Source organism: Rhineura floridana, chromosome 3 (assembly GCF_030035675.1).
Source record: "Rhineura floridana isolate rRhiFlo1 chromosome 3, rRhiFlo1.hap2, whole genome shotgun sequence".
Lineage (NCBI taxonomy): Eukaryota > Metazoa > Chordata > Lepidosauria > Squamata > Rhineuridae > Rhineura > Rhineura floridana.
This window is the reverse complement of record NC_084482.1, coordinates 165,288,569-165,312,956: the sequence shown is the minus strand read 5'-3', so window position 1 is coordinate 165,312,956 and position 24,388 is coordinate 165,288,569. Positions and strand designations below refer to the sequence as shown.

The 24,388-nt window shown below is 41.6% G+C and overlaps 1 long non-coding RNA gene across 1 annotated transcript; it reads right to left on the bottom strand.

Annotated features, from left to right (window-relative positions):
- Window positions 1-16,805: 16,805 nt before the first annotated feature.
- LOC133382356 (uncharacterized) lies at window positions 16,806-23,686 on the bottom strand. Its single transcript, XR_009761921.1, has 3 exons — window positions 23,598-23,686; window positions 20,876-20,921; window positions 16,806-17,925 (listed from the first exon to the last, which is right to left on the bottom strand). It is a non-coding gene; the product is annotated as an uncharacterized LOC133382356 (long non-coding RNA).
- Window positions 23,687-24,388: the final 702 nt, after the last annotated feature.

The window sequence follows — 24,388 nt, the reverse complement described above, 5'->3', positions numbered from 1 at the left end:
GCCCCAAGAGCTGAACTCCCAGCAGAGCAGGCTGTGCAGGAAGTAGTCACAGCAGGCTACTTGGCCAACAGGTGGCTACTATTGGACCTATCTCCAGTTATCATGAACTGGAGCCATAGATCAGGCTCTCTCTTACCCCACGGTAGTATCAAAGGCTACTCGCATACTCATCGTATGACAAGCAGGGTGGACCATTAAACTCGGTATATCCTCAGTAGATGATAACCCATGCTGGGGTTGCTTCTGCAATATGACCCCCATGTAAATCAAATAAGAGGGGAGCCAATTAGCCCAAGTTCTCTCCACCCTCCTATACTTAGACCTGTCCTGTTCTTTGTCCTCACCTTTTTCCTTGTCTTTTTTAACTGGCTCCCAAAATAAAAGGGAAAATAGAGCGATATATTACCCCCACCAAATCCTATCTTTTGTGGCAGGGAGCAGATGAAAACCCAATGGGGTAGAAGTCTCCCTGAAAGGAATGGCATGCGCCCTCACTGTGCTCAACAGATTCCCATCAGCCTTGGGGACCACTGCCGAGGAGTGGCTGGGCACAGCTGGCAGAGACACAACCTCCCTAACTTGTTGCTCCCCAGTGGGAGGCTGCCACACCTGAGTGCATGCTGTGAGCAACAGAGGTTGCTGGATGCAAGGTGAACCCTCAGCCCCAGCCAATACTCCAGAAGACAGCTCAGCATTGTGCCCAAATGGGGAGGAAAAGGCCAACCTTGCCCAGGGCCCCAGAAAGGGAAGCCCAATTGGGCAACATTCCAACCTGGCCAACCCCACTGCTGATTTGGCAGTACAGACTCACCCTGAATAGTTTCCATCAAAGGCTCTATTGAACATTGATGAGGCTGTGGTGGCGGTGCTATTGTTTCTCCAAGAGTCAGAACAAAAGGCTCTCTGCTTAGATGAGCTTCCAGAGCATCCAAACTTGCTAGGATAACATTGAGAGGACTCTGATCAGCATCTTCATGCCCACTTCTTGCACTGGACTTGGCATGCTTAGATGCAGGTTTCAACGGAGGCGTGGGCGAGTCTTATGAGGAGCCTCAGCTGGGGACTTACACTGCTCTAGTGCATCCGAATGGGCTAAAATTGCCACCTACAATGAGGTGACTCCTCATCTTCATCGGATGATGTGAGCAGTGCTTGAGGATGCTTAGATGGCAATGGTCTAATGGCCTTACCCTTACCCTTGGGCCCCTCCTGTCCATTCTTAGGCAGCATGGCTGGACAGGCCAAAACACCTTAAAAAAACCCACCTCTGGACCCAAGAGCAACAGTAACAAGGGAGGCTACAAGCCAGCACCTTAAATGCCTAGGGCCTGACTGAACTAAAAAGCTCCAGTGGCAAAATCCTAAACCCAGGTGAGAGTAGACCCCTACAGGCCCCCAAAGCCTCTGTGCTATGGTCTGGCGTAAAGGCCTGAACACCCGCAGGGCATGTTAAAGACAGCGAAGTAGCCCCGCAAAACCAATCCTGGGCTTGATAATAAAACAGGGCTGGAAAAGGCCCAAGGCCCAAATAGAGCTTCAACCAGCCTGATAGGCTGTATCCACCAGGTGAGGGTGGGTGGGACTTGCTACCTCCCCACCTGCAGCTAGTCAAAGGCCCACCTGTGCCTAGAGCTCAATAAGGAAACTGGTCCACAAAAAGGGCCCAAAGGCCAAATAGGCCTCTCCCAATGGGAGGGCGGTAGGGTTACTAGATGTCCGGCTTTCGGCTGGGGACTCCAATTTTGGGGGGTCCTCTTCAGGTCTCCAGGTGACTCACCTTAATCTCCGGACTTTCAGCTTTCATTTAAAAATCTTTACCCCGGAGTACTCCCATCTAACATCTCCACAACACTAGGGTCCTTTCTTCTTACAATGGCCTTCTGCTGACTGGCCTGGCCTGAGGGCACTTAAACTCTTTTTGCCAGAAGTGAGTTGGCTAGATAAAATGTTCCCTATGCAGGCTCCATCTTTTACTAAGATTTCTATCTTAATTTCCAATCAGAGAAATGTTTTTTGTTTGAATTGTATGCGCCAAGCAACTGTGGTTGATGCTTAATGTATCATGATTAATAATGTCACTTGGACCCGCCCCATGACATAACTTGGATCCACCCTATGATGTCACTTGGACCCACCCCATGACATCATTCAGGCCCATCCCCAAAATCTCAGGATTTGGGATGCTTCTGACCTGGCAACCCTAGAGGGTGGGCCACACTATCCCCCACCCAGCACCAAACGTGAGGCCCACACAGGCCTGACAATGCATGTGATGAGTTACAGTGGAGGAGAGGGGAAGGCACAAGACCCGATTGTTGTCAGGCTGCAGTCTGAACTACAGGTGCTAAAACTAACTGTACAAGCACACAGTCTCTGTTCTACAGAAAGGCCCTGGGCCAGCCAGCTGCTTCTGGTGGCTCCAACAGCAAATCTCACACACCCTATTTTGGTATTACATAAGTTTGCATGAAAAAAGTTAAATAAGGAGATTTATAATCATCATTTGCACAGTTGGGTGGAGGTCTAAAACTATTGCAACTAAGCTTCAAGCCACATTATACTCTTCAAAACCATTTTGAAAAGGAACCAGCTTGAAAGGATTGAAAGGATATATTTTGCAACTTTTAAAATAAACTAGGGGAAAAATCCTCCCCAACACACACACACAATGTTCCATCTCCCCATTGCCTGAGCCAAGTTAGTAAGGTCTCATTGGGCTTCCTGAGCCTTGGAGAGCCAGCTCATTCACCTCTCTGCTTCTTCTCAGATCCTGCTGCACAGTCTAGACCCTAAAGGCTAGGTACACCCACCAGATGCACTAATAACACCCACCTCCTACAGAGGCTGTCTGAGCACTACAGGGGAGGGGAAGATGCTCTGCAGTGCATAACAATACTGTCCTTCCCACCCTTCCTTCCTCCAATTGGAATCCTTAGGTTTGCCAACTCCCTCCCCCATCTCTCAAGATTTGTGTTCACTTCATTCACCCTTTTAGCTCTTATATTTGCTATGTCGCACTCCCTTGGTACCTTTGCCCTGCCCCTCTCTTTGGATGCCTAAACTATATTTCAAAAAGCTCAACTTAGTTTTAAGTTAGTGCAGTGCTAGAAATATGGGGACTGAAGGAAAATTTCATTGGGGAGACACTATTATCATTTGGGGGACAATGCTCTTATTTGCCCCCCTGTTGCTACACTCTGCCCCCCACCATCCCTCTATTCCCATTTGCCTGAATGTGTCCAGTCTGAATGCTTGAGGAGAGCAATGATGTCTATAAAATCATGTATGACATCACAGGAGCAGCTAATAGAACACTCCGAATAATGCAAAGTGTTATTTTTAACAGCATTCACATATCCTTGTGTTACTTCCTACATGTGATGGCAAAAACGACTTGCGCAGCTAGCAATGTGTGCATAGCTGTGTAACCTCATAGCTACACATCTTCTAAGTGTTGATAAAATGTTCAGCAAGTGCTAAAATGTTACTGTTTATAGGAATGTCTGAGAATATACACAGGGGAATGACGACTAAGGAGCCATTACCATCTTTAGCAATTCAGCACTTCTTGGTTCGAGGCAAGTACTGTCCCTTGTGTGTTGTTGAAAACTGATCGACTTATTCGAAATGCTTTATATAGCGAAGGCTGGGTTTTCTAGTTTCACCTCACATCTTTGCCAATTCTAAACATGCCACATGTACTGCTGCTACTTCAACTTAACAATACCAGCTTTTATTATTCAGAGGCAGTAACTGCTAAATAGTCAAGATCAGATAGCCCATTTGTGTCTGAGAGTTCAAAGATACTGCATGCCTAAACAGGACTCTTGATGTATCTATATCCAACCATAAAAATAGACCAGGATGCCATCAACTTTGATGTACAACATGTATGTCTAGCTACATTATATTTCATTACTGTGGGAAAATGTGCACCAACCAGAAATAACATTACTGCAGGTAGAAGACAATGGCAAGGAGACAACTGAGGATAGATAATGCAAACTAACATGGTTCACTTGCGAAACTGTTCTTAGGTGAACAATTAATACAGCATGACAACCATCTGGATGAAGATGATGATGACACTGGCCTGGTTTGCATGATCAATTCCCAGTTTAATAAGCCAGGATCTGCACAAGCTGGTGTGAAGATCCATGGAGCGCCTTTGCAGCAACTTCCCTTCAAGCAATCAGATGCACAGGACGGGATTCTACTCGTAACTATGGGCCTTTCTGACTTATCTTTTATAGTGGTATAGTTGCTATTGATCCAATATTTTTAAGAGCGGATTTGGAGCAGGTTGGCTTCATCTTTGGTCACATTTCATGGTTATTGCAGGTTAACAGGTTAACATTTCACTGTTAGTGAGTGTAGGATTTTTCTTTGTACACTAATATTGGTTGTGCCTGAACTGAGAAAACTTCCGTGGCTGTAGACACACCCCTTATATACTCATGGTTGGAGTTATGAGCATGCACATGAGGATAACACTTTCCCTTTTGCTATATAATGTATAGTATTCTGGAATTCTAACCTTGCAGGAGTATAGGAGATGAGAAGAGGTTAGACAAGAGGAACTACATGTGTCTATCTGAGCTATGGTGAACCTGGTTACTGTGATGACATTTTATATTCAGCTGATGACTGCTGTCATGGGCAATACGTTGACTCAAAATCAATGTCTATATGCCGAATGGAGAGGGAGACAGATGTTTCTCATTCTAACGCTGAGCCTGACAGAAAACATGTGTCCCCAACCACACCCACCAATGCCCACCCCCTCCAGAAAGTGAGGTGATGCTCTGAGATATTCCACACATATGAAAATATTGAGGATCCATTCCAGATCTTTCACAAATGTCGGATTTTTTTGCTACAGAAGAAAAGCAGTTTTTTAGTACATTTTTCCAGAATGGTAGCTGAAACTGATGTTATGTGCAAGCATGCCAAAAAAATCCAAAACAAACAGCAACTGTACCACTATAAAAGGTAAGTGTGGAAAGGCACTATAGCTTCCTGTTACATGGAAACCCAGAAACTATGGCTAACAGCTTACAGATACGCCAGGATATTAAGCCAGCTTTAAACCATGGCTCAATAGCTTATTTGTTTGTAAGCCATTAACCATAGTTTCCAATGTATCTATTGAAACCAGAATTTTATTCCAGTGTAAAAATCAGCTCTCGGATTTCTTGTATAGGGCTAATTTAAGAGGGACAGCTTTGTTAGCATGTGAAACCAAGAGTCTTTTGTGCTACAACCCACTTTGCAGGATTCATCTGCTAAAGAGGACTCTAGTACACAAAATCAGAGCTTGGAAAAGTTACTTTTTTGAACTACAACTCCCATCAGACCAATCCAGTGGCCATGCTGGCTGGGGCTGATGGGAGTTATAGTTCAAAAAAGTAACTTTTCCAAGCTCTGCACAAAAGTAATGCCACAATAAATCTGTTAGTCCTTAAAGTGCCACAAGGCTCTTCATTGGACAGGGTCCACTAAGGACTGACAAAGCTGAAAAAGTGTGAATCATCTCAGAGAGAACACCATTCTGTCCAGAAGGGATATTAATATGTGCTGAAAAATAAGCCAAACTCATGAGTGCATATTGTCCAGTATGAATTACATATTTTTGACTGCAGTTGATTTATAAAAATCAGGTTTCCACTGACTGATAAGCAGGGAAATGGTTAAAAAAATTAAATAAGGTAAATCAACTGGCCCTGTTCTAGTGTCATTAATGTGACATGTAGAATATTAAGTAGATGTTCAGCACAATCTTAAGTATATTTAATCAGAATTAAGTTCATTGGGGCTCACTCCCTAGAAAGTGTGTCTTTAGGGTAAAAGGCTGAACTTTACATTTCACTTTTCCTTTAACATGCTTATAGGAAAAACTTGAACTGTTTCATTTGTGTGTTATGCCGATTTTAAGGTGCAGGCCTAGGAAAAAAACACCATATAAGCTTGCAAACCATGTTGCATACAAAAACCACATTGCTGTTTATGATGTGTACTCCCTGGATAATGAGTAGCAAACTTTCCTTTTCATTATAGTATAGCAATATAAAGAGGTTTCAGCTGTTGCAAGGCTTCTCTCAATGGTTCAGCAACACCAAAATATCCATTCGAGAGACTTTAAGCGTCTAAAAGCAGATGGTAAATGTTTTTGCTTTTCCTACCTTGGGAGCTGGAATATTCAGGGGAGCCCCAACCATACACTTTAGGGAAAATATCTGTTAGTCTATATTGACTAATAAGAACTCATAGCTATGAAAGACTAGTATTAAGGACCTTTAGTGCCATCAGTTAATTGTTATCCATCCCTGTGCTCCAGTTGCTGCTAGCTATGTGCAGAAAGCAATGTACAGTGCACATTCTTTTTACACCAGATGCACCGATTCAGACTTATTGAGCTCATTGGATGAGGTGCGTTGTTTAAAACAATAGCTTTAGCGATTGTCAGCTAGGGGGAAATGACTGCCTATTTATTGTTCAGAGCAAGGAAGCATGACCTAAGGAGACTACCTAGTAATTATGCAGGGCTTAAGTTGACCATGGAATGAGCCCCTAATTCCATTTTAAACACCAAGTTCCAGCTGGAAACAATCTTAAGAAATAATAGAGAAGATAGTGTCTTCCCTTTTCTAATGAAAGCTTGAGTTAAAAATATCACAGGGTACAACCATTCATGAGCCATAGGCAGTGTTTATGCATGGCACTAAAGCTCCTTAATACTTGCTATCAGAATGCTATTGTGTTCAGAGAACTGATAGTCTTTACAAGTAAGAATCTGGATTCAGACTACATTTATTAGGTGTATAGTTTTAGTTTAGAGCTTGTACACAGCTACATGCAGACCTAACTGTTTACTATTCCACTTTCCAACCATGTGTACTAATAGTTCTAACTACTAACAGTTCATGCATCAGATGAAAAGGGCTCTAGCCCATGAAAGCTTATGCCATAATACATTTGTTAGTCTTTTAAGATACCACAAGACTCTCTGTTGTTGTTGCTAGGTAAATTAACACAGCTACTCCTCTGGAAATGCAGACTAGTGTTCTTCTTTCCAAAATTCCTCTTCCTTGTCAGCCTACTGTTAAGTCGTGGGGTGCTTTACCCAAAGCATTCTGAAATTCTGCTCTGAATCAAGGAGTGGATCTGCCATGAATCATTACAAATATTTATTTATGTCAGGTCTGGGGAACCTTTGGCCCTTAATATGTTGGTGAACTACAAGTTCCATCAGCCCTGGGCATGGATGGCCAGTGGCCTGAGTTCATGGGTGTTGTAGTTCAGCAATGTCTGGAGAACCAAAGGTTCTCCACACCTAATTTATATAAAGATCCAACTTCATTTGCTTAACATTTGAGGCTTTTTAGTTTGGAAAAAAAGAAAAATAAGGAGGAGGACATGATAGATGTGTATAAGGTCATGCATGATGTGGAGAATGTGGGCGGAAATAAGCTTTTTCCCCATTTCATAATACTAGAATCCAGAGTCATCCAATGAAACTGAATTTTGGAAGATTCATCATGGACAAAAGAAAGTACCTCTTCTCACATTGCATAGTTAAACTATGGAATTTGCTCCCACGGGAAGTAATGATGGCTACCAACTTGGATGGCTATAAAAGGGGATTAGACAAATGCAAGGAGGAGGTCTATTTATGGCTACTAGTCACAATGTCTATGTGGAACCTCCAGGCTTTGAGGCAGTATGCCTCTAAATACCATTTGCTGGGCAACACGAAGGGAGAGTGCTGTTGTGCTTATCTCCTGCTTGAAAGGTCCCCAGTCCCATAGGCATCTGGCTGGTCAGTGTGAAATGTTGGACTAGATGAGCCTTTGGCCAAATCCAGCAGGGATCTTCTTAGGCTTTTAGAAATAGTTCAAAATACATATTCACACAGTTCATATTTTCTGTTGAATCCAAGCATCTTTAGAATTCCAGGGCAGCTTGAAATGTGACTCAACCTTGCCAGTAGCAAGCCTCTCTATCAGTACCTTCACACACACCCTTCCTGGGGGAGAGGGATATCCTTAATTCTTGATCATGACAAGGTAGGTAACTGGTGGCTGAACGGGCTTGCAGGAGACAGGACAGGCTTGATACAGGAAGCAGCTCCTGATTCAGCAGTGCTCCAGAGCTTGTATTTTCCATTAAGGAGAATTAGACAGTGCTCTTCTGTCTCATATGCCTATCCATTGCTGTTAGCCCCTTCCCCTTCTATAAATCGAGGTAGCTGATTTTTGCTTGGGAAATGAGCAGGGGAAGCTGGGATATGGTATGCACTTTTGTTAGCTTTCTGGGGGAAAAAAACCTTTTAAAAAACACCTAATGGATTTCAAGGCAGACCAAGGATAATTTGCCAATTGCTAATGTTTAATACTGTTTACAGTTTCATCTAAAAGAAAAGAAAGGATATTCCAGCACTCTGTAAGGTACAGAAAATAGCAACTAAAAAGAACAGGAGGGTGGAATGCCTTCCCCTCAGAAGGGTTTGAGTTTAGTTTTTTAAAAAAGACAAACCTGATTGATGTGTTTCCTTTTCCCATAATACTAACAATCAATTCACCTAATGAAATTGACTGGCAGTAGATTGAGAAACGGAGGGTGGTATTCAATGCTAGTCCTACTCAGAATAGACCCATTGAAGTTAATAGATATAAATAACTTAGGTTCATTAATTTCAGTGGGTCTAACTCTGAGTAGGACTTGGTTAACTATCTCCCAGACCCTCCACCCAAACACTTCATACAACATATAATTAATTTCTGAAATCCACTGTCACAAGGTATGTCAGCGTCTGCTGGCTTGAATGGCTTTGTTTCAGAGATTAAAAATGGACCGTCTCTACACCAACAAGCTAACATATGTGACACACAAGGTAGAGACACACTTACTGTTGTGCTGGCTCCAGTGAATCTCTACTTCTCTTTTCTCAATATGGGGGCATATGACACTAGTCCAACCCCATCCTTCTTTACTCTTAAAACCTCATCGGATCAGCTCCAGCGCACTTTTTAAAAATTCAGCTTCAGGGAGGTTTTGCAACTGATTGGTAAATTGACCCTTTTGTCTTCTAGGTGTGACCAATGGAAATGCTTTGCTGTAGGCTCAGGCAGAGACGATGATTGGCCCAATGCTTTGCTGTAGGCAGTCCTGAAAGGTCTGAAGGCAGCAGTGAAGATGGGAGATGTGGCCAGCAGAGGGCAGTGTCACTTCAAAATGAAGCCAGAAAAGCCATTCTGGCTGCCTTTCAAGCGACTAGTGCGCCCACAGCCACACAGAAGGACGATACGTATGAACAGGGTAGACAAAGAAGCATGGCATGGAGCATAAAGGCATGAGTGGCTAATAACCACATGTTGTTGTTGTTGTTTAGATTTCTTACCCATCTTTCACCATGAAGTCCCAGAGTGGTTTCAATAACTTAAAAATAAATTATTAAAATAAGTTAAAACAAATTACAGTCAAGAGAATAAGGTGGGTCTTCCAATGTATAACTCAGGTGTCAAAGGTTAAGGTAAAGAGGTGTATCCTAAGCATGCAACATAAACTGCATAGTGAAAGTGCCAGACACACTTCTGTGAAGAGGGAATTGCACAACTTCAGGGCTCCCAGAGAATGCCCTCTCTTGGTCTACCATCCATGAACTTCTGAGGATGGTGGAACTACCAAGAGAGACTCCTTTGCCAATCATCACCAGAGAGGGTCTGGAGGTAGGAGGTGGTCTTTCAGATATTTGTGTCCTAATACCTCCACTGTTGGAGGCAGTATGTCTCTGAATACCAGTTGCTGAGAATCAGAAATGGGGAGAGGGCTCTTGCACTAATGTCCTGCTGGCAGGCTTCCCATGAGAATCTAGTTGGCCACTAAACACAGGATGTTAGACTAGATGGCCCTTTGGCCTTATCTAGCAGAACCCTTCTTATGCTTTTATTTATGACATGCTCATGTGATTCATCCTCTTCTAGGATGCACACCTTAATGTGGTGAGCGAGTTTGAGAGTGTCAAACAAGCTGAGAGCAATGCCATCAGCAGTCTAGACCAAGAGGCTAGGCTCCTAGCAGGAGCACCCAAGGTGGAGTGGACAAAGTTGAGACACCAGACTAAGATACATCCAAACTCAGATGAAGGCAATGGTAAATCACCTATGAATACTTCTTACCATGAAAACCCTATGAAAAGAGTATCCAAGATACAACACAAGATAGTGCTGGAAGATGAGACCCCCAGGTCAGATGGCACTCATCAAGCTACTGGGGAAGAACAACAGACAAGCACGAGTAGCGCTGTGACTAATGACGCAACCGTGTCAAAGCCAAAAGGAAGCCCGGAGGCTGATGCACACACATGCAAAAGAAGAGTTGTATGACGCACACAATAGGAACATGGAATGTGAGAAGCATGAACCAGGGAAAGTTAGAAATTGTCAAGAAAGAAATGGAACGCATCAACATTACAATACTTGGTGTGAGTGAATTAAAATGGAAGGGAATGGGACATTTTCAATCAGGCAACTACAAAATATTTTAGGCAGGAAATGAGAAATTAAGAAGAAATGGGGTTGCTTTAATAGTGAGAAATGATTAGGAGCTATAACGCAAGGTGTGTGCAAGTGATATCAATGAGATTAAATGGGAAACCTATTAACATAACCATCATCCAAGTCTATGCTCCAACAGCAAATGCAGAAGAAGAGGAATTGGAGAGATTTTACACAGAAGTACAGGAAGAAACTGATCACACACCAAAACAAGATGTTCTGATCATCATGGGGGATTGGAATGCAAAAGTAGGGAACAGAGAAGAACTAGGAATTCTGGGGAAATGGGGCTTAGGAGACAGAAATGAAGCAGGAGAGAGACCTACTGAATTCTGTGAAGCCAATGATTTGTTTCTTGCAAACACACTTTTGAGCAGCCGAAAAGACAACTGTACATGTGGACATCACCAAATGGTCAATATAGGAATCAAATTGATTATACAATTGGTAGCAGAAGATGGAGAAGTTCCATACTTTCTGCGAAAACAAGACCAGGAGCAGACTGCGGTACAGATCATGAACTAGTAATATTGAAAATCAAAGTAAACCTAAAGAAGAACAACAAAGCAATCATAATGCCAAAATACAATTTAAATAACATCCCAGCAGAATATAAATATCAAATAAGGAACAGATTTGAGGCTTTAAACTAAGTTGACAGAGAACCAGAAGAACTATAGTGTGAAGTCAGAGACATTATCAGGGAAGAATGCTAAAAGATAATACCCCTAGTTAAAAAGAGAGAAAGACCACAATGGATGACTGACAAAACTCTTAAAATGGTTAAAGAAAGAAGGAAAGCAAAAGGATATAGAAACACAGACAGAACCCTAAAAGCAATAATACAGCAACTAGTACATAGGGACAAAGAGAACTCTTAAAATAGTTATTGTATAGAAATAGAAGAGGACAACAAAAAAGGTAGAACAAGAGCCCTATTCCAAAAGATAAGAGAAATCAAAGGGAAATTCAAACCAAGAGTAGGGCTGTTGAATAAACAACAAGGGACACACTGACTGACCGAGATAAAATAAAAGGAAGATGGAAGCAATACACTGAAGAACTCTATAAAAGAGATGCAAGGATGACAGATTCATTCACGGAGGAATTCCCTCCCCTTAAATATTAGGCAGGCGCCATCTCTGCTATCTTTTTGGTGCCTTTTGAAGACTTTCCTCTTTCAATAAGCCTTTTAAGTTGAGACCTATCCCAGTCTGTGTCTGTGTTAGAATTGCTTTTAATATGTTTTCTTTAATAATGTTTTTAACCCTTTTTTTGTTTTTGTTTTTAAAGATGTTTTTAAAGCTTTTTAAAAATGTTTTTAATGTTTTTTAAAATGTATGTTAAGGTCTTTTTATGATGTTTTAAAGAGTTTTTAGTGTTTCTGTTTGCCGCCCTGGGCTCCTGCTGAGAGGAAGGGCAGGATATAAATCAAATAATAAATAAATAAATATAATGAAGAACCAGAAATTTTACAATGTGAGATGAAAGCTGCTGTTAAAATACTTGAAAGAAACAAATCACCAGGAACAGACGGCATACCAACAGAGTTGCTACAAGCTACTGAGACTGAATCTCTCCAAATTTGACAAAACGTTGTCAACAAATATGGAAAACTAAACAATGGCCCACAGACTGGAAGTGTTCAATATACATCTGAATTCCAAAGAAAGTGGATCCCAGGGAATGCATTAATTATTGAACGATTGCCTTAATATCCCATGGAAGTAAAGTAATGCTCAAGATTCTACAACAAAGGCTTTTACCATATATGTAGCTAGAAATGCCAGACATCCAAACTGGATTTAGAAAGGGAAGAGGCACCAGAGATCAAATTGCAAGCATACGTTGGATAATGGAACAGACCAAGAAATTTCAAAAGAAAATCACCTGTGCGTTATAGGTTACAGCATAGCCTTTGATTGTGTACATCATGAAAAACTATGGAGTGCTTTAAAAGAAATGGGGGTGCCACAACATCTGATTGTCCTGATGCACAATCTATACTCTGGACACTCGGAAAGGGTATGAGACAAGGGTGTATTTTATCACCCATTTATTTAATCTATACGCAGAACATATCATATGAAAAGGGGGATTGGACCAAGATGAAGGAGGTGTGAAAATTGGAGGGAGAAATATCAATAATTTAAGATATGCAGATAATATAACACTACTGGCAGAAACCAGTAATGATTTGAAACAAATGCTGATGAAAGTTAGAGGACAGCACAAAAGCAGGACTACAGATGATTGTCAAAAAGACTAAAGTAATGACAACAGAAGATTTATGTAACTTTAAAGCTGACAATGAGGACATTGAACTTGTCAAGGATTATCAATACCTCAGCACAGTCGTTAACCAAAATGGAGACAATAGTCAAGAAATCAGAAGAAGGCTAGGACTGGGAAGGGCAGCTACGAGAGAACTAGAAAAGGCCCTCAAATGCAAAGATGGATCACTGAACACTAAAGTCAGGATCATTTAGACCATGGTATTCCTGATTTCTATGTATGGATGTGGTGTTGGAGGACAGCTTTGTGCATACCATGGACCGAGAAAAATACAAATAATTGGGTGTTAAAACAAATTAAACCAGAACTATCATTAGAAGCTAAAATGATGAAACTGAGGTTATCATACTTTGGACTTATAATGAGAAGACATGATTCACTAGAAAAGACAATAATGCTTGAAAAAACAGAAGAGAGTAGACAAAGAGGAAGACCAAACAAGAGGTGGTTTGATTCCATAAGGAAGTCACTGAACTTACAAGATCTGAACAGAGTGGTTCATGACAGATGCTCTTGGAGGTCTCTGATTCATAGGGTCGTCATAGGGTCGCCAAGTCGAAATCAACTTGAAGGCACATAACAACAACATGTGATTCATAATGGGTACCACAATACTTCTGAAACAGCTTTATACACGATTATTATTTTATTTATTTTAAAAGAAAATTACACCTCACCTAATTTTCAGTGAAACTCAAGACCACTTACAATCCAAAACACAAAACAATAATAAAAAACATGGCAGTCCCCATTACAAACACTGATATAAAAGCCAAGTCCACTTAATGAAATCCAAAAGTGCAATCAAAATAATAATGCATCACCAAAAGCATGAAGACTATTTGAATATAGTAATGCGGTCAGGGATGAGATTCTTTAAATAAGAGATTATTGTTGAGAGCCAGTGTGGTGTAATGGTGGTACATCCAGAAGCTTACTGAGTAACTTTGTGCTAGTCACTATCACATGGCCTAATATACCTCACATGATTTTGTGAGGAGAGTGGCAGACTCATGTATGCCACCATGAGCCCTTGGAGGAAAAGCGAAATATAAATGTAATCATCAACTTTGTCAGGGGGAATGTAGTTCTAGGAAGAAGACCAATTTCTGGACCTGAGAATCACCTACCTACAATAGCTCTGGCTTGCCAGGATTCAGCTTCAGTTTTTTAGCTCCTATTGAGAGGCAAACCATGCAACCCCCCAGTTATTCCCAACTTGCAGAGAAATATGGAAACGTTACAAGAAAGTCTCAAAGTAGTGTTGGGGAAAGGATCAGGAGATCAATGTCACTGAATAATATTTCATGTATATATTCAAAGCAATTACCTCGCCTTTTAATTCAAAGGCAGCATGCCAGAATGCAGTATGCAACAGGAACTTTCCTCAGTGCATTTTGTTAAAAAATATATATTTAGCCCGCATTGTTCAGCAGTCAGTAATCAAATAATTTGCAATTTTGCCTTTCTTAAGACCTTTTTTGTCTCAGCCAATCCTTAGCTTTCAGTCTAGAAATCATGCTGAGTAAATGACATTTAACAAAAAGTTCTTCTAAACCAAAGGTTACATGATGCACTAAATAAGTTATAGCTAAGAGATCCGTTTGTTATCCATCATCTGCTGAGAGAGAAACCTCTCATGTCTCTACAGGAAGAAATTTATTGGTGGTTAGCATTAGCAACTGGCATTTTAATGCCCAATATCTTCTCCAGCAGCTATACCCAGTAATGAGCATAACCAAGGCTTTGCCAGCACGGCACCCTCCAGATGCTTTAGGCACTGCCACCCCTTCTGTTTATGTTGGCCAAAGTCTTCCAGTCCACAGTGCCAGCCAACTGAGGCTCTTGTCCTTCCTTCAAGTTACTCCCCATCTCACTTTTCCTTCCAATGAGGCCCACACAGCCAAACTGGACAGAGTGGCAGGAAACCAGAGGCAGGTCCTTATGGGGTTGGGAGATACTATGCGTGAGGGGGCTGTGATGTTCCTGTATTAATGTATATACGGTAAGTGCTGTTTGTATAGGAGATACATGGTAAGTGGAATGAAAGAGGAGGAGGGAGTAAATGGGCAGTAGAATGCTGGATGATTGGCTGAGTGTTTAGAATGGCTGAGAGTATAAATGGAAGGATGACAGTTAAATCTGGGTGGACGTGAGTGGGTTGTTTTGGTGGGTTTTTGAGAGGAGATTGTGTGGAGAGTTGGTGGATGTGAGGAGAGTGTGGAGTTCGGATTAATACTAAGACAAGTACCAGAAATAGATGAAACCATATGCTTATGTGCCTTTATAAAGTAATCTTGTTATCTCTGTTATTTAATAAAAACTATATTTGGTTTACCGAAAGCCTGATCCTTGGCTGGGGTTATACAGACCAGAAGGGAGGGCAAGGTGCTTACCAAGGCTGAAGGGAAACTGTAACAATTGGTGGCAGCGGTGAAGGGAAGAATATAACACCACAAGTATTCAGAGCAAACCAGGATCGTATGCTTTATATATAAAGATCAAAGGGATTGGGGACAGCTTAAGCACTCAGTCACAGAGGTAACCTGATAGAGAGACTCAGGCAGAGTCTCTGGGAATACTGGTTATAGGACGTGACTGGTGGTGCTGCCTAGCAGGGGGATCTGTTGAGATCTGTGCTAGAGCAGGGAGAGAAACCATAAAAAAGGACAGTCCGGACTGGTGGAGTCCCTGGTGGTGCCTAGTGACAGGCAGTAACCACTAGCAGGTAGGAACCTGACAGGGAGAGCCAGGGAAGGGCATCACAGGGGCAACAAAGAAATGTCATTGTCTGTCTGTTGAAATGTGTATGTAACTGAAGAGAAGAATGTGCAATGCATAAATGTTTCCTAGCTGTTTCATTCCTTGATTTCAGCAAATAGCAATGAACTACAGGTTATGGCTTTTGAGTGATCTCCTCTGCATAGTTTTTGAGTTTTGTTCCTTAGATTTGTTGTTTGGAGTATCAACTCTCAACCTTGATGTTTCTCATCTGCACAATGGGTAAACGTGTGACCTCATACTGTTGCTTGGTGGCAAGGGACGTGTAAGCGCATGGATTTAACAGAACATTTTCTGTGTGCCTATGCCGTATTCCAGGCCAGAGGTTGAAAGGGTAAAACCCTTTACCGTTGAGCTCCACGCATATAAGATGTGCCTATTGCATCATCACCGTGCAATGCATGCACAAGGCAAGAACTCAAGAGGCGGCGTGCTTAAAAAACAGCAACAACACTGACAGAGGGTGTAAAAAATGAGCCCCAGGGAGTTTAGCCACCACTAGCGCACATGCAGTTAGGGGAGGTCTCTCACCAACTGCGAAATATAGTTGACCCAGAGTTCTTGAAAGCACCCTTTTCAGAAAGAGTGTCCTGGGGTAGCAATCCGAGGCTTATCATTGCAGAGAATCTGCCAGTGCTGTGTAACAAAAAGCATTTTACAGAGAATTAGAGTTTACTTTGTGAGTAGCTGCTGGGACTCCCTCACCACCGCTCACCCAAGTAGGCATGCTGCCAAGGCTACTGGTATTTCTTTGCATTCCCTGCTGCCAGCTTTCCTTTCTTATGGGCTTCCACAGGCATGATTTCCCTGTGCTGCATGGTGCTGTTCTTTGCCCCCCCCCCTTTTCTCTCTGCAGGCTCTAACACTCTGAAAGCCTTGTCCTTCCTTTGAGTTGCTCGCCATCTCACTTTTCCTTCAAATGAGACCCTTCCCAGCGTGCATCTCTGTGTGGCATCATTTGAGTGTGTGTTTTTTACTTTTGTATCAGAAACTATTTGAATTTTATCTCCTTCTCACCATAGGAGGAACTGAAGCAGCCCAATAAGAGAGACAGGAACAGAAACATTGACCTATATTCAGCTATCCATACAGGTTTACAGCCAGTTGAGCTCCATATTTGAAAGTACCTTCCTTATAAGCTTTCTTTTTATTTAAAAAATCTGATCAATAAAACATTTACATTCATTTATATGGCACTTTTTCACAGTGACCTCCCAACACACATAAAGGTGAGCAAGATGGTTTCAGTTTCAAAAAGGAAGCCAGAAACCACATTAAATTAGGTCCAGATGTGTCACTCAACAGTGTCTAGAGCAGCACAGCTATCAGCCGCTCAGGGAAGGGAAATGTTGCTGTTTGCCCAGCCTCACCTAATCCCACTTCCTTACTTTGACAGCAGATGAGGTAAGGGGAAGACAGCATGGAGAGAGCGGGTGGATGGCAATGAGTTTACTTTGTGGGATTCCCTACGTTTCCCCCAAACACATAAGCAAGTCATATTAGTTAGAGTTATGCTTTAAATCAGTTCTTGACAAATCTATGTTGGCTTCTAGTAATCACTTAGTTCATACACTGTTGGTTACTGCAGTACATACAAACAGGAACATTAAAATACTTCCCATCAATTACATAATTAACAGTATCATCAAAATGACTTAACCCATCAGCCACTAAAAGCCTAACCGAACAAAAGGTAGGTTTTTTCCTGGTGTCTAAAAGAATATAACATTCAGTGGAAAGGTCATTCCACAGAGCAAAGCCACCAATGAAAAGGTTCACCTGACCATATGGATTTCAGCAAATATGGCAAATGTAGCTGACCGTAGTGGCTTCTGCTTCATAATCACAAGGTTGATTATGGCTCTATATTCTATATATCTTCAAAACTTTTGCAGCGAAAGCATGGAAATATGTGTGTGAACCCAACTGATTTCCAAGTGTTATGTTTTGCAGAATATATGCCACATTCCAAGAATTCATATGTAATTATACATATGGAGTGTTATTAATCACAGACATGGAACAGAAATGTTGCCATCTTTCAATATTTATCAACCCAGGACTGTCTAGTTATGCTGTAGTGCACGGTAGCATTTAGGAGCCCTCAGTTCAATACAGTAACTGAAAAAAGTCCAATGGATTTTGAGTGAGTCATGCCCAAATTCAAGGCAGTATCTGTCCTTTATTAATTAAAAGTATCAAGAGCATGAATGGAGAAAAAAAATCATAGTAGCAGATTTTCTATCATGCTTCATTCCCATTCTGTCTCTGAGCTGTAAAATTAAACAGAAACCTAGAAAAGACAGGGAGGGAGGGAGAGAGAAAGTCAATGTGGCTATTTCGAAAACAAAAGGACAGCAGCAAGCTTTTCATTTTCTGTGATTGATACGAGCAGGCTAGAATTTAAAATTTGAAAGAGATTGTATTGGAAATGTTCTGGAGAAACATTCTCAGTTTAAAGATGAGATGCCATATAAACACTGTAGCATAATGAACAGAAATCACATAAATGTTTGTTGAGTCATTCATTTACATGTGCACATCTATTCATCTATTAAACTGCTGTATACTGACACAGACTATTGGTCCATTTTGTTCAGCACTGCCTACTGGCATCAGCCATTCATGTAAAAACCAAGGGTAGTATTCAATGCTAATCCTTCTCAGAGTAGACCCATTGAAGTTAATGGACATGACCAACTTAGGTTCATTAATTTCAATGAGTCTACTCTGAGTAGGCCTAAGGCCCCATCTGCACTATACACAGAAAGCAGTATCATACCACTTTAAACAGTCATGGCATCCCCCCCAAAAAATCCTGAGAACTGTAGCTTGTTAAGATGCTGAGCGTTATTAGGAGGTGCTATTCCCCTCATAGAACTACAGTTCCCAGAATATCTTAACATTCAATCCTTCTTCACAAGGAATTGTAGCTCTGTTAGGGGAAGAGGGGTCTCCTAACAACACCAAACATGGTTTAGGGCTGATTTCTTGCGATGCCTGTAGTTCACACATACTTTATTTTCTTCTCCTGTTCTGGAGAGGTGTTCAAAGATAACCACAGCAAATGGGGCAGAACAGGCAAAGTTCACTTTTGGTATTTGTCTTATGTTACTTGTGATACTACCTTGGATGAATGCATAATGGCTGTCACAGGACAAGCCAAGGTCTGCTCTGGCAATATAGCCACAGAATAAAAGTAGGTCAAGATTTTTTCACAGCCCAGTGTCCTTCATGCAAAGGGTTTCCTAGACTGGAGGGTGTGGAGGGTGGGGAGGTGGATGATTTAGAAATGCACTGAGCTTCTTTTCTTAACAGAAATAAGTCAACCACATGCACACAGACTCACAGGCACATAGTATTCAAGTCCACAGCCTGTGGCTCTGACCCTTTTACCTGCAACTCCCCACCACCTACAATTCCCCCAATTTACATAAACACAGAAAACAGTCCCCTTCTGCACAAAATGCTAATCAATGTTTAGTCAATAGATAGGGCTACTGAGGCACTAAGGCTGTGTACACATGCCGATTTCCTCTGTATTTCAGTGCGCTCCCACTGCTGGCTTGGGAAATGGTATACACACATTAGCCATAATCCGCATCTCTCCTATAACTCTCCTGTTGTTTCTTATGAAATACTGCATTTTAATGTATTTTTCTCCAAACCAGCTTCTATCTGAATGGAGAAAAAGAATGACCTACCTGTTGTTGTTTTTTTGGCAGGGGGGATGGCCTGAGAAGCTACAGTAGCTTCAGAAGCCACACACATGCAATATCAAATCAATACATGCACACGTGCGCACACACACATAAACACACACCAAAAGAAAGAAAGAAAAAGATGAGCATCCAGTTGTCAACAATCTATGGATTATGGCATGTATTTAAAGACTTGCACAAATAATCTCAAGCCTGGCTCATCTTCTGTAACAAACCGTGCTGCAAAGGACTTGAAATCCATTAACGGAAACTAGATTCCCCACCACCACCACCCAAAAACCTGGTAGAACACAGAGGAATGATTTTTACTGTTCTATGCAGAGTAATTTTTTAACAGCATCATTTGCACTTCATTGAATAGGAAGGTTTTAGGGGGTGAAAATTGCACTAAATTTCACAGATGACCCCAAAAGGGCTGCAATTGTACCATCTTTCCCTCATTTGACTCCAACTAATCCTCTTTGGGCATTTTTCTACTTGAAATAATTGGATAAGCTAAGCCAGGAAAATAAACAGCCTTTTATCTGTAGCATCCCTCGAGATCATAAGCAGCTCTATGCCCTTAGGGCAATATCAGCAGTTAATGATGCTTCATTCCTCTGGCAGGAAGAGGCTTAATTAACAAAAGGCAATGTTTCACAGACGTGGCTTCCTTTTTTGAGTTCATGGTACATAGTGCTCTCCTGCAGACTTTTTGGATTGGATTGCAGTATATTGTTGCTAAAAATGTTGCAAACTTTCAAACTCACACAAATTCATTGTCATTAATAGATGTTTTGAGAAGTAAAATTCTCCACCACTAGCACTACCAATACTGCCTGGTTGGTGGCTTTTCTGGTTGAGTGAGCTGCTTTCAAAATAAAAGAAGCAAAAGCAATCAAGGTTAATGTAATCACAGATAACTAGGCTGTGCCCAACATAATGAATGGGCCCCGGTTTTTCAACCTTTTACAGTTTGGTGTAGTGGTTAGAGCATTGGAATAGGACCTAGGGGATCCTGAGCCAGTCATTATCTCTCAGCCTAATCTACCTTCCAGGGTTGTTGTGAGGATAAATTGGAAATGACCGTGTATTCCCAGAAACAGTTTGCAAGGTGGGGCAGAAGCACAATGCTTGCTTCCCAGCAGGTGGGTTGCTGTTGCTTACCGGGAGAGAGAGGGGAAGTGGCAGCAAGATCAGCACAGTGCAAGCACACCACCAGGAGCACTGGATAAGGAAGTGGCCATGTGGTAGAGCACATGCTTTGCATGCAAAAGGTCTCTGGTTCAATCCCCAGGAACTTGAGACAGGACTGAGAATATCCCAGCTGAAACCCTGGAGAGGTGCTGCCAGCCAGTGCAGACAACACTGAGCTAGACAGCCCAGTGATCAGATCTGGTATAAGGCAGCTTCCTATGTTCCCAAGTAACTGGACTCTCTTTCAGAATGTATAACGTTTGGATGACTTGCACTAGCAGAGCAGTGATAAACACTTATCCATCATAGGATGGGCATGTTGCTACATGGTTAGTGAATACTGACCACAGGAAATCTGTCTTGGGGCAGTTCTGTGAACACTCCTTGCAATCTGTAAAAAAAATTGTGCAGATTTTCTATATAATGTATATTCACAGCATCAATTGGTCTGCATTATTAAATTACAATTTCCCTTAGGGATAGAAATGATGGTCTCTGTAATTGAAACAAAATCTTAAAGCAGGAAGGCAGGAAACCTTTCTTTCTACTGCTGGCTTATATTATAAGCTTATCCTTATATTGTTCAGCAGTGCAAAAAAAAAAAACCCTTTGTTGCACCTGCTCACATCTAACACGGCAGGCAGTGTGCTGCTAAATTAATGATGATTTTTCTTCAACAAGGGTCAGTAAGGCTCCCAGTTCAGAGCACACCTCAATACTCTTTGTTTTTCATTGATATTAATGTTTTCCCCCATAGCAGCCGTATGATACATTAATCCTCATTATCTTATTCTTCACAGCAAAAAGACTTCTATGATAACCATGTACGAGCTCAGTAATTACACACTCGGTGCCTACATTTTCTTTTCACCTTGGCAAGTAGCATTGGTTAATGTTTATGTACAACGAAATGATGTAGGATTTTTTTTAAAAACAACGCTATGTGATAGCCCTAACTATTTACTGGCTCCGCTGAAACCTCATGAAAATCACTTCTCTATACATTCCAGTCGTTGCTCTGCTTTATCAGAGTTTTCTTTGTACCACTGATGGATGAACGTTGTTAGATTAGGACCAGATTGACCACATATGACTCAATCCAGGAGGGCAGCACATGTATCCCTTCAGTCATGCCAATTGCATGCACCTGTGTCTTTCCAGTTTGCACTATGTATATCCCATGTGAGCTGGAATATCCATGAAGGCATGGTGATGATTACATGCAAGCTGCAGCTGACTTTGTTACCACAGGGTTTGGATCCAGTACAATTCCAGCACCTCAATGCCCAAATAGTGCAGATCTGAGATAGTAGGTCTGAAATTTTTCTGCTGATGTGTTCCTAGCCTGTTCCTTTCTGGTGTTTTTACTCATGAAAGATTATCAGATAGTAATATAACTAATACTGAGCAAACTAGCTAGAGCTGTGCCAAAAACAGTGGAGTTTTTATTTTTCAACTGTTCACTAGGTAGGTGGGTGGATGCAAAATGAAACATTTTTGAAAAATCACAGGGGGGCAGAGGCAGGAAAGAAATTTCTTTAGAATTTTTGGGAGGGGTTGCTGTTTAACCTTATAAGGTGTCCAAGGCTTTTTTTAAAAAAAAATTCCCCCTTTTAATTTAAAAAAGCCTCCTGCTGCTCACTATGGCTCAAGGCTGCAGATGTAGCTTCCCATGAGCTGCACTTCCCAGGATGCCTTGGGAGCAGTTGAGACTGGTGGCTCCAATGTAAGTGGACAGTAAATCTGCTCCTTGCTTTGCAGCTTGGACAGCTCCTTCAAAGTTGGCACTCCACTGCTTTGGAGTGACACCATGTCACACTTAGAGATAGGGTGAATTTTGGCATTTTCGGATTTGTTAATGAATTCTGTCAGAATCCATAAATCCTATATGTCTTTGGAATGGGTTTGATTAATGGTTGCAACTGTCAGTGACACTGGCTTTTTAAAAAAACAAATCCGTGGCTAATTTGACATCAGCCATCGTTATTAACATAAACAGCTTTGCTCTGAAGTGCTGCAATGTGTATTCCTTTGAAGCTCAGTCTCAATGAGGTGATAACAATCACCATTAACATCTTTGGTCAGCACTGCAGTAACCTGAGGCAAGAGGCAGAACTGACAGGTGACAATCTGCCTAATTTAAATTTAAATAGAAAACCCTAGAGACCATAGGTAGAAAGATAGCCAACAGTATTAGCAATTTTGTTAGCTACTACAAGTGGATCGGAAAAAGCAAAAAAAAAAAAATCGGGGAAATGTTGCAGATCGGCACCACAAGCCAGTTGCAAAAAACCAAAACACATACCAGAACCGAAGAGCAAACCCGTCCCTAGTCACATTGCATCACATCTCTCCCAGGGTTTTTCCAGAAGTGTGGCTGTCAGGAGCAGCTTCTCTCCACAGCTTCCTGCCAGCAATAGTTCCTGGTGAGACCCGGTAAGGCATGAGTGGGAAACCTGTAGCTCTTCACATTCCCATCAGCCCCAGCCAGCATAGTTTATGATTAGGAATGATAGGAGTTGGAATCCATCAACATCTGTAGGGCCACAGGTTCCCCACCATAGCAAAAGGTTAAGCAACATCCCCCTCCTAAAAAATTCAAAGCTATTTTTTCTCCCTCTCCCAAGAATGCAGTGGAAAATTCACCACCACCACCACCACCATTTTTTCAACTGGTAGAATACCCCTGATGATCCTGAGAAGGCAAAAATGGACAGTAAGCTGGTGCATCCATCTCTTATCCCACAAAATGGCTAGCAAGCCTTGGTTTCCCCTGGCCTTGGAAGGCACCAAAGAATGTAATGCCCTAGGGCAGTTTCATAGGTGTACATATCACAAGCCCGTTGCTCTTTCTCCCCGTCATGCATATAATTATTGAGACATGTTAAACAGCAATTTCCAGCAATAGCTAAACTAGCAGATCATTTTCCCTGCCAGCCTCCTGCCTGGGCAAGAAGCATCATGGCTACCTAAAACTGCAGAATATGGCACGGTAATGCACATATTAAGCAATCCTGAGCAATCTAGGCATGGGAAGAAATTGTTGGATATATATATGTATATATACCTTCACCTTCATTCTTCATGACATATATTTTCCTTTCTTGGGTCGTAAATGTAGCAGAGCCTTCTGATTTCATTCTCTGTTGCTCAGGTGACACTAATTACCCTGATGATGCCTTGCTGCCTCCTAAAATATGTAGAAAGACTCAGCTGTTGCCACCTGATTAAATGCCATCACTGAGAAATGTTCCCCAGTTAGCCAAGATAATACTGCTTAACTTTATGTGCAACAGGCAAAGTGTGACTGTGTCTGAAGTTTCTCTTCCCTTTATCAAGGGAGCATGGCAAAGATATCCTAACTGTTAAGATAAATGTCTTCTTTCAAGCAGTGTCAGTGCATTGAGTAGATAAGTGTATAAACAAACACGTCATACAGAAATAGCAACCAATGATTTTGGCTTCTAGCTGCTTTTTGTGGATAATTTCAGAGTAGTAACTTTCCCATGGGGTTTAGAAAAAGCGTATGCTTCACAAGGAGCATGTAGGTTATCAGTCATGGAGTAGATTTCTCACATCCAGTTAATTTATTTTGTACCCACTTTCAGAACACACACAAGCTGTAATCGTTCCAAAACTGTGATATGGCAGATGCAATGTTTATGTAAAGCCCTTTGCTAGTTTCAGTTTTATTTTATTGATTGATTGATTGATTTATATCCCACCCGTCCTCCCAGCAGGAGCCCAGGGCGGCAAACAAAAGCACTAAAAACACTTTAAAACATCATAAAAACAGACTTTAAAATACATTAAAACAAAACATTTTTAAAAACATTTTTTAAAAGCTTTCAAGACATC